At 45.9% G+C, this 14246-nt stretch overlaps 1 long non-coding RNA gene across 1 annotated transcript; it reads left to right on the top strand.

The window, feature by feature from the left end:
* The first annotated feature begins 4565 nt into the window (after positions 1–4565).
* On the top strand, positions 4566–13869 carry LOC144733831 (uncharacterized). The gene is made up of 3 exons (XR_013588411.1): positions 4566–4696; positions 9730–9875; positions 13775–13869. It is a non-coding gene; the product is annotated as an uncharacterized LOC144733831 (long non-coding RNA).
* Positions 13870–14246: the final 377 nt, after the last annotated feature.

The following is a 14246-nucleotide window of genomic DNA, read 5'->3' as shown; positions in this document are numbered from 1 at the left end:
GTGGCACAACACGTGGAATGTACTATAACGCAAAGATTGCATAACCGGCTTTAATTTTATATGTGGAAACGAGGCCGAGCAGGTAGTGCATTTGCCACCCGATAAAATGGAAGTCCAGTGGCTGGCCTGGTTAACACCACTGTATCATGATATGTTTTACTTGTAACACACAAAAAGTATAGTGATGTAGTGTATAGTGTCATGTATAGTAATGTATCGTGTAGTGTAGTATGTAGTGTATAGTGTAGATAGTATGTATCTATGTTGAACTTCTTTCACGCCATACATAGCCAACCGCGCTCATCGTAGGTGCAGGGGAAGGACAACAAACTAAACACAACAACGCAGTTCTAAAGAAATTAGTTTTTAATCTTAATGCTTTCAAAGTGCACAGCTCCTTTTCCAGGCCGAAGTAGGGGCTTGAAGTTGCTGAGGCTTTTAAGTGTCCTGTAACTGATCCCATGATTGGCTAGTTTGGACATGTGACACACGGTTTTCATGGGAAAGTAGTCCACATTTGGAAGTTGCGTGCTCGATTTAATGAAGCACATTCGGCGGTTTGCGACGGACATTTTTTTGTCCCCAGGGACGGCGACTTTCTCCAACGTGACAGAGGACCAGTACGAGGTGTATGTGGAGGCTCCACGTCACGTCCCCTACTCCGGGGTCGCAGTGTTCTCTGACCACAACTCGCAGGTACTGTCACTACAGAACGGTCACGCATGTGAACACGGCTGTGCATAGACTCGCATCGTCGCTGGCCTGCTCGCAGAGTCGCTCACCTGCTCACATAGTCACTCACCCTGCACACTCAACCATCCCCTGATTAGCGCAGTTGGCTGCGAATAGCGCAAAAGTAGTTCAACATACATATGTAATGACCGAGGCAACAGACCACTTACCTGACATAACGTATGTGCAAACGGACAGTCAGGAAGTCAATCAAGGCCTCTGATTGGTGCAGGGAGGCCTCAAAGACGATTGAGTTGGGATAAGAGAACCAGAGGAATTGGAGGAGAAATGCCATCATAAAAGCCTGGGAAACGAGAGTTGACTGTAGGGGAAACAGTTCACAGCCGTTGGAGAAGGGGAACGGGGATTGGTTGAGGGAAATGGGGTGAGCGAAGCTTCCAGAAAGGGGAGCTCAGAGGATATGAAAGGGGATAGCACGTGGGGAGGGGACGGTTGAAGAAAAGACGAAGTTCGAACATCAAGAACCGAAGCCCGGGTCTAGGAATAGCGTTGTGTTCAAACTAAAGGCTCTTAGTGAAGCAAGAACGTGTGTCGGCGTCACTACACATACACAATATTGGGTGGCTCCCACCTGACCGATGGCCGCGCCCCCTGAGCTAATAATGTCGTCACTACGACACTGATAAGTTGCAAATATTCTTATTTACAGTGGTATCTGAGTTTACAATGCCATAGATTAACGATAGTTTGATTAACGATCCGCCTCTTGTAGGGGTCCCCATTGTTTCTGTTAACTATAAATTTATGATATCACGTGGGGGCCGTCGATTTCGGCCAATTGGAGTGCTCCCTAAGTGGGAATTAGCAGACCTCAACCAATCGGTGACCGCCCCTTTAATGAGCATGTTTAGAGCAACTGGCTGCTAGCTTCTAAATGCTTGATGGTGCGTTGGTTATAGAAACAGCTCACTTTAAATCACGACGTTTCGGGCGCCCAAAACGTCGTGATTTATTTTATTTTATACCTCTGACTTTACCGAAAGAACCAAAGAGTATGGATTCCTGCAGTTACGAAAGCTTCAAATCAAAATAACACTTACTACCCAGGAATAAAAAATGTGTTTCATAGTGTTATTATTATCAACGTTGCCGGATATGCTGCCGTTAGCGTTCTCCTGCATTGTTTGTTGTGTTCGGTTTGTTTGTTTTCATTTCAGCTCACCATTTTCCTTCAGCGGATAGCGGTCGTGTACACTTGGAGTGTGCAAATGACGACGTTCAAAGACGAGTACATCATCACGCTGGAAGCAGACTTCGAAACACACGTGAGCGAAGATGCTCGGAGATTGACCGCCGGATCATAAGTTCATTGTCACTTGCCATTTTACACAATGGCAGTATGCCTTTGTATAATTGTATTGTATGTTTTTTTTAGTGTGTGTGTGTGGTAGTGTAGTATCTGTCTTACCGAATGTTAGCTGCACATCCGTATATGCAGTGCGCAAGCACACTTACAGGTCCTTCTGTCAGTCCACAGCAGCATAAGCGTCCACTAATCAAACGAAAACTAAACTTTTATTTCGCAATGGTGGAAAACCCCGCCACTGAGTTGCTACGTGGCTCTTTTTCAGAAGCAACCTGGCTATTACAAATGATAGCAGCTCAACGAAGTGGCTTATAATCGTGTGGAAATGTATAGCAGCTTCCAGATAATATAAATGTATGTGTATTCTAAATGTGGAGGGAAAAACCTGTAGGACCCACAGAAAAATCCACGTGACCATGGGGAGAGAGACACGCAAACTCCAAATATACAGCAGACTAGAGGCCGACCGAAACTGAATTTCTGGTTTCGGCCGAAATTGAAACCAGACCGAAAGTTAAAAATTTACTTTGGCCGAAACCGAAAGTTTAACTTCACTTTCGGCCGAAACCGAAAGTTTAACTACACTTTCGACCAAGACCGAAACAGAAAGGTACATAACCGAAGTTACTGAACACAAGATTTATGACATACTAGCTTTACTACCCGGCTTCGCCCGGGACTTGGATTCACCACGGCTGGCCGCCTTTGTCTCCCCAGTGGCGATATTGACATACCACACCACTTACTCGTTTGAGGCTGAGTCGACCTAGGGGAGGCCCAGGACCGGTTAAAATTATCGTCACCGACCGTCAGCGGGAATCGAACTCGGGCCGCTGGGTTCGTAGCGCAGTGCGCTATTCGCTACGCAGTCGCTCCCCCCCACTAGGTGCGTGACGTCATTTATTGACGGCCCCAGACCATGGTTGAGGCTGTAACCTCGCTCGCAAGCTGCTGCTGACGTGTGTGTATGCAGCCTATCGCATAGGATTGCCTACCGCCGACTGACGGCTGTTAGACTTAGCACTAGCGTTATATTCTAAAAATAGATCTTCGGTTGACGACCGAAACTGAAACCAGACTGCAAGTTAAAAATTGACTTTCGGCCGAAACCGAAAGTATGCCAAAAGTGGCCATTTGCCAACTTTCGGCGCCGAAACCGAATTTCGATCGGCCTCTACAACAGACATCAGGGTCGGGATCGAACCCACAACCTCCTGCATACCAGGCGAGGGATTTAACATCTCCTAGTCACGCGAGTCCCGAGCATTGATTTAATTGGTCAAGGTGCACATTCGTCAAGGTGGGCAGCATACATGTTGGAGGCATATGAAAATAGTACAATAATGCTATTTTATTGCATCGCCTTCTGCTGCCCACAATTTAACGTGGTCAATCTGGGGTGTAAATTGGGTCCTTTTGTTGTCCTTTCCTGACAACAGACTGTACTATATCAGCTCAGTGGGCTTTATCTGGTTAAAAAATCATAGTTATGTAGTTTTAGATGCTGGGTTCAACCAAATGTTAAACCGTGCTTCGTTCCAATAAAGTGATTCTTCCTAGGATAACAGTCGGGAGGGCAGCTATGAATAATTCAAAATCGCGGATAATCCTAAAAATATAAATTTTCTGCGGATCTCTACCAAAAGCCACGAACGTAGGTATAAATAATGTTTCAGTTCGGAAAATATTTTTATGGTCACTCTTTCGATTTATAACAACTACTAACAATCGACCCATCGATGTGCGTGCTCCGTGATAATAACACTTTCCTGCTCCCGCCCAGCAGAAGATTCAGCCCACTAAGTGGACAGCAGCAAAGCCACGCCAATCAATATCTCTTGTCCTGTAGAGGCGATCACGTGGATTTCGGATTAACCGGAGCAATCTATTTGTTCAGTTTAAGCACCACGTGACTTGGAATAAGCATTTCCAAAAATAACAATGTGTAACTGTTTTTAGAATAATTAATTTGGGCTCAAGGTAAAAATCCATGAGTTATTAATTCATACCATTGGTACCTTTAGAGCCTAGTCTCACATGGGTTGGACCACTGCGCCTTTTGGCGTCATCTGGTCCAACCCATGTGAGACTAGGCTCTAAGGAAAGCTGTCTCGGGTGTGGACCAATCAACTTCAAGGACAGTGCATACATTATCAGAGTTATGTTTTTTGTTTGCATCATGACTGCAGGTATTGTGGTCTATGCAAACATGACTCCTCGTAAAAAAGGTGTCAGTTTTGTTGCCAGATGAAAGGGTAAAAAAACAATTATCTTATTAATTAATGTCAGAATTTCATTGTGCATGCGGTTAATTCGTAAATCGGATAAACCGCACTCGGATAATTGAGAGTCTACTGCACTTTATTACAATGAACTACGGATGAACAGAATTTTTGCATTGACGTGATTTTTTCCCTCCCCATTTGTGTTTCGTTCGCTGCCGCCGTTGCTGCTGCTGCCACCTTTCAACAGGTCCCGGAGCCCGTCGTGACGATAGAACCCCGCGAGGTGAAGCTGGACGACCTGCTACTGGGCGTGATCGAACAGATTGTGTTCAATATCACCAACCACGGTCTCATCAGGGCAGACAACGTGCAGCTGATTCTACCCAACCACCCCAGCCTTGTCTTTACCAAGGTCAGTGAAGTTTTTGCAACTAACTCAACCCAGCAATAGGTTACTGCGTATTGCCATATTAACATAATCTATATATAAGGGAAATTTGTGTTTAGCATACTTCCCGACATGCAACAAACTTGAAAATTGGCATGTGGGTAGCTTCCAGACTGTACACAATGCAAAGAGTATAAAAATATACTTTTATATTTTTTTTTTGGGGGGGGGGGGGGCGGGGGGCGCAATAATGGATATAAGTTAGCGGTGACGTCACATCTGTCTAGTTAAACTTTCGGTCTGGTTTCGGTTTTGGCCGAAACCATAAGTTCAGTTTCGGTCGGGAGGGGAGGCACAACTATTTCCAGCTATGGGATTTTATCTTGATTTTGGGGCAAAATTGTTCAGTTTCAGACATACGGAAAATTTGTGTTACGGATATTTCTCGGGAACCTAACCCTTCGGTAACCTGGACACTACCTGTATAGGTAATACATGTGTAATAACAGCCATAGAGGGTTCACGTGGGGATTGGCTTGCCGGTCCTGCTTGAAGCCAATAAGGGTTGAGATAGGGACCATGGCCCAGGCGTGATCACGACAGGTCATCAGGAGTGATTGGCCTAGCCATTCGGGGCCCCAGCTAATGGGGAGCCGGATGAGGGGCGTGGTCCCGGGATTGACAGGGAACCATCGAGAATGGTCGAAGCTGTCAATGAATGATTGCCTGGGGGAACTACGTGACGAAGGTATTAAGAGCGAGTGAGAGAGAACGATCGAGAGCAGACTGAAACTAACAAGAGCAGGGTCACGCGCGGACGGGGGCTCTGGGTGCCACGTGCGCGGTGGGGACTTAGAGCGTAGTCTGTCCTCTCTCCGTTGTCTGCCAGCAACGGAGAGTGAGAGAGCAGAGTGTATTGTGGAGTGGAAATAAAAGGACTGATTCCGAAACCGTCTCACGAAGGATTATTACACATGTTAAAGGCTTAATTCGATCTGATAGCATCGAAAGTTACCCTTTTTTCACCGAAAAACCATATAATTTTTGGTATATTAATACGTAAAGACACTAACAACATTATAAGCACATAATATTAAAAGAAACATGGATGATGAATGCATTAATTAATATTTATTGTACCTACAACAGCCCATCGTTAACAGGGGAATGGTCGGTAAGCGAACGCACTGGGCTCTACATAGGCCCGTCGTTAAGTGATTAGTCGTTAACAGGGGTGGTTGTTAAGAGGGGTTCTACTGTATGTTGATTAACTGTGACTAACCCAACTGGTAAAAGGTACTGCATAGTGTCAGATTAACATGATCCCAAGACGTTGTACTGCACTCACCTATAGCTAGTGCCAAAATGTGCCACATGCCCCTTGTGGGTGGGAGCCTTGATATCGACAAAGTTATTTTATTTTTGGTTCCGTTTGATCAGAACGGAATCGGAAGAGAAACTGATGATGTACAGTAAAACTTTGGATTGCGAGTAACTTGGTCTGCGAGTGTTTTGCAAAACGAGCAAAAATTTTAAGTAAATATTAATTTGATAAACGAGCAAGGTCTTGCAATACGAGTAGTACGTATACGCTTTGTCTGCCGAGCGTCACGTGATTACAACTGATATACGAGTGCTTTTGATATATGAGTGCTTTGGATTACAAACACGTTTCCGGAACGAATAATGTTCGCAATCCAAGGTTTTACTGTACTGTACATGTACATCATCGGAACGGGAACGGATTAACACAGCTACTCAATTAGCGGTCACCTCAACCCCACACTCATGTCGCTGACAGCATGGTCGCCCGTCCTCTCTCGTTATTCATTGCCTACTCTCAGCATTCGCCTCCACCACCACCTACTACTACTATCCTCGCATACAAACTACTTTGTGTTACTTATAAAAGAAATGTACCGTGCTGTAGAGTACAATATGTTATTTACATACGGCATTTTGGTGATTTAGAAAAATCGCTTCGATTTACGTCGTTTTGATATCCATCGTCATCGCACCTTTCAGGAACGACTTCCCCGACGTAAACTGGGGTGGTATCGCTGTACTGCACAACAATGCATTTCCTGGAACTGCAATCTTTAGCCCACGCTCACCAGGCTCATGCCTGGTGAGCGTTCGAGACCTTACAAGATCTAGAGCAGTGGTTCTCAACAGGGGGGTACACAGACCGCTGGGGGTAACATGGCAATGTCTCAGGGGGTACATGATGGGGTGATTTTATAAATGTGTGAAATTATACCATGCACGAGTCAATATACACTACACACTACTATACACTATACTAGTGCATCTCAACACGGGCGGTTGGTATTGTCTTGCCGCTTGACGGTGATCTTCACGTCGATGCGCTCGAGAGGAGAAGCCTCCTGGTTGGTGATTTCCAGCGTCGCCTTCACGGCCTCTCTGGTCACGGTCAGCTTCTGATCGATTCTGATGCGCACCACAGTGCACACTCCCTTCTGCGCATCAAAGACGCAAAGGGGCATCAGTCGCCCCCAGCATCACGTCCGCTATGTTTGTGAACGCTTTCCAACCGAGGATGCATAGTGCGTTCACGCCATCAGCTCTGCCAGTGTGTAGAATGGGGCTAGATAACTCTCAACCATTTAGAGCAGCAATTCTTAACCGGGGGTACATGGCAGACCCCTGGGAGGGGTAACGTGGCAATTTCCCAGGGGATAATGTTGAGGTGTTTTATAAATGTCTTGTGCAGTAGACTCACGCGGAGACGAGGAATACAATATGGGCTGTTGCCATTTATTACACCACTGTCACTCTCACACCAGTGTAGGTGCACTCCATCTCGGTCCTTTACCCCGGACACTGAATACTATTTGGGTCCTACCCTCGGCTACCCCTTGGGCTCTCTTACTCGTCTGCCTGGAGCGGGGGTTCAGTCAACACCGCTCCGTGACGAGGAGAGAGAGACCCTCTTCAGCCGATCCTTATCCTGGCTCCCCACGGGATCCCCCTTAAGAACCCCTTGGGTGGCTCCTTCCCTCAGCTCAGCCCCACCTTTGTTCCCGAAGGTGCTCTCCCGAAGCCCGTTACGCAACCCATAAAGGTTACGTCATCCTTGACTGTCAACCCGCTCGCACCTCCTTCTGTTCGCCCCCTGATTGGTTACTCACAATACTCCTCTACAAATGTGTAAAGAAGCTCCTTGGAGACGTCCATTATAGAAAGATGAAGTCTATATTTTCGTAATAACTATGTTGATACAGCTCCGCGAACAGTCAGCCCCGAATGTCTTCCACCTTGTAGTTTCTTGTCCCAGGCAAGTGCCCCGACTGGGGGCCTCGCTCCGGTGTATATACCCTCTTGGCCCTACCCTTAATTGGGTAGTGTCCTCCACCCTAACTTGCCACGTGTCTTTAATTATCTCAACATGTACAGTCCCCTATGGCCACCTGTTCTCAATTAACTCAACGTGTGTATTTAATGAATTCCCTACGAAGTACCCTACGGCCACCTGTTATTAATTATTTGAACGTGTACATTTTATAATTTCCCTATACAGTCCCCTACAAATGCGTCAAATTATATCGTATGTCATAGTCACTGGTGAATAATCATGTTGTGTGAATCTGCCAATATAAGATAACTACAATAACATTTAAATCCATACTGTAACCAATAACAAGGAATGACATTTATAGCGAAATATTTTGGACCTCTTGAGTATTCTTGGGTCTTTCAGTAAAGCCACGTAGATAGATCAAATAATACAAAAATAAAGATAAAAAATAAAATAATAACAATATCACGACGTTTCGATCCCAACACAAACAATCGTCATCAGGTGAGACATATCGCGGGAGAGCTGCTGAGAATATGGTGGGAAAGGTTTGGGATGGGTGTAGCCCAAGGGTCAGTGGGAGGGGCTAGAGATTAAATTTGCATGTAAATGTAAGATTGGGTAAATCTTGACAAGCCCCTCCCACTGACCCTTGAGCTACACCCATCCCAAACCTGTATAACTCCTTACCTTAGCAGGGCTCCCACCATATATTCTCAGCAGCTCTCCCGCGATATTTCTCACCTGGTGACGATTACTTGTGTTGCGATCGAAACGTCGTGATATTGTTATTTTTTATTGTTATTTGATCTATCTACGTGGCTTTATCGAAAGACCCAATAATATGAATTCCTGCAGTCACGAAAGCTTTAAGTCAAGATGTAATCTCTCGAGTGTTACACAATAAAAATTCTGCAAAAATCATGAGTTTAATTATTAAATGTATTGACAACTTTGCCTGGCAAAGACAGGCTTTATGAACTAGAATAAAATAACTATGATACCATTTAAATCCGTATGGTAATCAAGAAAAATAGAAAAGACCTTTCTATACTCTCCGATCGTGAACAATTCGGGTTGACAAGAGTAACCAGTGAGCGCGAATAAATGACATCGCGTGTGCAGAGCGTAAGTTGAATTTAGTTTTATTCATTTGCAGTTACTTTTCGCTAGTTAGGATATCTCACAAAATGGAGCAATTGGTTAAAATATCGATGTTCGTTATTTGTGACATTTATTTCTCGGAACCACATTGGGTCAGGCAAGAGAGGGGTAACTCGGTTGAAAACTAATTTCAACAAGGGGGGTACAGTAGTTTCAATTGAAAGGTTGAGAACCACTGGTATAGAGCCCTGAAGCAGAGGTGGAAATTCCACGTTCGTATGGCAGGTTAAATTATATCTATAGCACAACCACCTGATGATTTCCCAAAAAATGGTACCTTTTTTATCAACCCCGCAATGCATGATGGAGCTGAGTCAAACCCCGCACCCCACCCCAATCAGAAAATTAACTTGGACCTTTCCGACCGCGGGCTCTGCTGCCTACCCACTTGGCACGGATTGTATCTAAATTCAACAAGGTGGGTACAGCAGTAGCTAGCAAAGGTTCAGAATAACCACTGATCAAGTGCATCCATGGTGATTTGGTAAGAGGCTATTGTGGAATAAAAGGGTTAATACATTTGTAATTTATGTAACATACCACGTTATATGCGTGTTGCATTTTTATGTTGCAGATGATAGACACTATTGGGAATGTAGAAGCCATGACGTCGGTGCTCATTCCAGTGAACGTTTCAACCACAACCAGAAGTAAAAGGGCAACGATGATCACGTGTTACTCTGCTCAAATGATCTACTACTACGAATGTGGTGAACTTCGGTAATGTATACCAATACACAGATACACACATGGAGACCCCCCTCCCCCTACAAACACACACACAAAGAAAAAGATCCCCCGTATAACCTTAACAGACTGTTGGGGCAAGTGTTGTAACGAGTAGCACCTATGGAGGCCGGCACTGTGGCACACGAGGGGGTGGGTGGCCAATACCACGCCCGGCCGCCTTTGTCAGCCCATTGGCAATGTTTACACAGCACACCAGGTACTCATTTAAGGCTGCGTCGACCTACACACACGTACACACACATACACGCAGATGAGCACGCACGCACAAGTAGTCACACACGTAGACCCAAGAACAACAACCGCCATTTGCCACTAAGTGACAGTGACGTCACCAAGGTGCTTGTGCCAGGATATGTGCACGCTAAGGCCACGTGAAGTGTCGAACGCCCGCTGGCAGGAGGTCACGGGACAGACTCAGGTGCCATGGGTCGACTGACTGACATGACTAGCTGATACACCACCTGTGCCCCCTACTGTGCCAACTTGCTGTGTTTTAGCCACCCGGCACTCCGCTTGTCGTTGTCAGTGTCGCTCCTCTGCCCTCTTATTGCTGGAGGGTGTCTGCCTCCAACTGCCCACTAGTGTCCTTCACGAGCCTCCTCCACAGAGGCCGATCTTGACACCGCTAGTACCAGTCATTGGCAAGTCCACTCAGCTCCACACCCTCTTGTACCACATCACTCAATCTCTTCTCTAGCCCGTGTTGTGCCCGTTTAGCCCCCTCTATCCTACCGAACAAAAGCTGTTTAGGCATGCGGTGGCTGGGCATGCGGGCTACATAATCCAGCAAACGCAGCCTTGCCTGCCGGAAGAGCTCATCAATGGGACTTTGTCCAGATCTTTCAAGGATTTGTGAGCTCCTCACACAATCCAGCCTGGTTAACCCCAGGATTGATTGTACGCAGGCCAGCCTAAATGTTTTTAACCAGCGAAGATGTTCCATTAGGTGGGTCGATGTTTCGTAAGCATAAAGAAGGGAGGGCATGACCGTGGCCGAGAAGACCCGAAGCTTCGTGTAAAGCGACAGACCAGGTAGCCTCCACACAGCATTACGCAGCTGATGAAAAAATTATTCCGCTCAACTGATTCAGAGTGAGACCTCTGCTGTCAAACTGGCCTTGACCACACTGCCCATGTATTGAAAACTCTCCACTCCCTCCACAACTACCACATCATCAATTGGGAGTTGTGGGGGTGAAGTGTTTGACGGCACAAAATACCCAGGCAGGTGCTTAGTTTTGGTGGGCTGATGGTAAGGCCCAACTCCTTCGTGGCACGCTCCAGGTTCAGCAGCAGTGCCTCCCAGAGCCCCGGGACTCCGATAACGTGACAAACAACCCAGAGCCCAGGCCTACTGATGGTGTCATCGGCTTTGACCAGGTCAATAAAGCAGAGATGTAGGTCCTGTTGCAATTCCCTGCTATAGCAGACAGACAGAAAATATGGCATCTATGCAGGACCACCCTTTCCTGAAACCACATTCGGGCTCCTCAAGCCTCTTCTCAGCATGCCTGGCACGGCGATGTTGAATAATCCTTGACAGGACCTTTCCTGGCACACTGAGGAGGGAGATGTCCCTGTAGGTGTTATAGTCTGTGTGGTCTCCTTTCTTATAGAGGCGGACCACCAGGGCATCTTTGCAATCCTGCGGAACCCGTCCAGTGGTCCAGACTGTTATTATGATGCCATGTAGGGCAGTCTCTGCACAAGCGCCACCCTCCCTCAAACTTTCGCTAGGGATTGCTTTTCCTGGTCTCAGACTCTGGATCACCTTCTGTACTTCCTCAACAGATGGCACTCAGCCAACCACTCCCAGGGGTTGTCTACTTATTACTATATTTTAGGCACCGCAGCCTCAGCAGGGTCATCCCCACTTTGCCCCATGATGTTTTCCAGGCTGAGGGATTTCCTCTCCCTCAATACCTCACACGTAGACATACACACATATACACACAGACACACACACGTAGACACAGGTCGACATGAATTTGGGCAGTCCCCCAACTTACGAACAGGTTTCCGTTCCTAGAACCTGTTCAATAGTTGAAATGTTCGTAAGTCGGAACACAATAATGCACTGCATTTAAATGCACATACAGTGTGTGTTATAAAATGTGTTTATGGCTCATCAAAAAAGGAAGGCGTTGTTCAACTCATGAATGAGAATAAATATTGTACATTTGCCGAACTAAATAGTTCCGTAGTTCGCAAGTCGGAAATTGCATGGATACTCGCACATTTGGACAAATTAGTGTTGCGGATTTTAGCAACACCCCTTGATTTCCGTGTTCCCGATTTTAAAATATGTAATAAGCTTGGGGATTGTGAATTTTCTCCCAGCTACAATGCATAGCCACTCACCCACCCAACCCACACGGGCCCACAGTGAGCTTTTGGTTCGGTGAGCTGCGAAGATTGAGCGTGTGGTGCGAGCCATGGAGTGAAACGGGTTGAGAAGCACTGCAGTGTACACACACCACCACCACCAGTAGAACTACTACACACGGGTGAGGTGACAGTCAGTTGAAGCAGCTGTTTGGCACCAGAGCATTTTAAACATGGGCATTGTGATGTATTTCTAATGAATGGTAAGTATAGTAGCAGGTCTCATCTCTTCTTTGTTTATGTTCTTTCAGATCAAAGAAACGTCGGGTCATTATTTTCTGGTAAAATGGGAATATAACAACATCGTTAACGTTTCTCCGTGATGTGTTCTAGTTGTAACCCCCCCACCCAGTGGCGGCTCCTGCAAAATCTCTCAGGGGGGGCAAATGTCTGGATGATTGATAAGGATAAGGTCCACCCATGCAATAGATAAATTAACAGCTTAAGCATGTAAACGCAACTTCACTTCTTTAATATTAATGAAAAATAAAGTGACTCTTACAATACATCTTGTTTGTTTCTATCTCACTATTATTACAATCCACTTAGTTTCTTTTATTAAAGATTCCACTAGGTGGCGACAAATAACATTGTTGACTGAAACGTGCTTACGTATGATGACGTAAGCACGTTCGTGCGAGCCCTCCCGGAAGCCATAGAGAATGCATTGCAGCGCCCGCCTTTCGAAAAAAAACATCTTTGAATGTAAGTCTATGGGACCACACGGGGCGATTCTCAGCCAGAGTGAAATCGCCCAAAAAGAGGCGGTACTCCACAGAACGTGACATGACGCTGATTGGACTATATCCAGAGGCACAGTAATGGCTGAGATTGGTGGTGCGTCGCCCAATCGCCCTAATGAAGAAACCGCCCCTGCTCCCACCCCAACATCCAGTACCTCTCGCAAGCCAACCCAGTGGCATACCTGTCAACCCATACGGTTTATCCCGTATTCTTGTGCAGGGAAATATATTTTTCAGGTTAATAAACGTTGAGATTTATAAGGGGCACGGGGTGACCAATAAGGTCTGAATTGGTCTGTGATGATGTATGTTTCACACTCGAAATAAAGGACGTTGTCAGGTGCTCCAAATCGAGGGCAAACAGATTTATTGTGGTTAATCTGTAAGATGCAACAGCACGTGTGTCACACACAGCAATCTTCAACCGAGTCGCCATTAACCATGTGACTGGTGTACAAGTTCGGTTAATCAATAACCCTGCCAGCCCCCTAGAGGCCCAACTCCGTTATCGCATGCTGGTGTACACACGTGCATCGATGTACTGTACAGTTCATAAGAACTTAAAAAAAACCACACTTTACTTCCTTGCTGCACAGGAAAATCATTAAAATAGTGGTCCATTCTTAATATTGTACATGTATGCACTGATAAGGGGTTGACAGGTATGAATTGGGGTCACGACCCACGAGTTTGATCACCTCTGGTTTATCTGACTGGTGTTCTGTCTCTGCTTGTTCACAGCGAGCGCAGTGCTTTTGTTGCCTTCATAGCAGAAGCCTCAGCATGCACTCTGAGGAGTGACACTGGAGATATCTCAGGAGGCGTCTCAGGAGGGGCTTATGGTGATTTTTATGGTCTAGGAGGTACGTATGGCTTGTTTAATATTTGTTTACATTCTAATGGATAAAACAAGTTGGAAAGAAGAACAAAAACATGCCTCAACGTGGGATCATGATAACGGCCGTTCGTCTCTGGAAGTATTGACGTATTGAGTGAATTGTGGTAATGTGCACTTTTTACAAGTCTCTCAGCGTTCCACGGTGAATGATAACTGAACGCTTGCACACACCCGTAATCGAATCGGTAAAGCCCTGAAAAACAATGGCACTCGAAAAAACCCATGCTTTTTTACAAGACCTACACTGAAGAACCGCAAAAACAACTGTACAGTACAGTTCTTCAGAAGCTACCGATGTTTTTTTTGCATCACTCA

This window comes from Lampetra planeri, chromosome 48, assembly GCF_965212315.1.
Source record: "Lampetra planeri chromosome 48, kcLamPlan1.2.h2, whole genome shotgun sequence".
Lineage (NCBI taxonomy): Eukaryota > Metazoa > Chordata > Hyperoartia > Petromyzontiformes > Petromyzontidae > Lampetra > Lampetra planeri.
The sequence above is the reverse complement of the archived record's forward strand: the minus strand, read 5'-3'. Positions and strand labels throughout refer to the sequence as shown.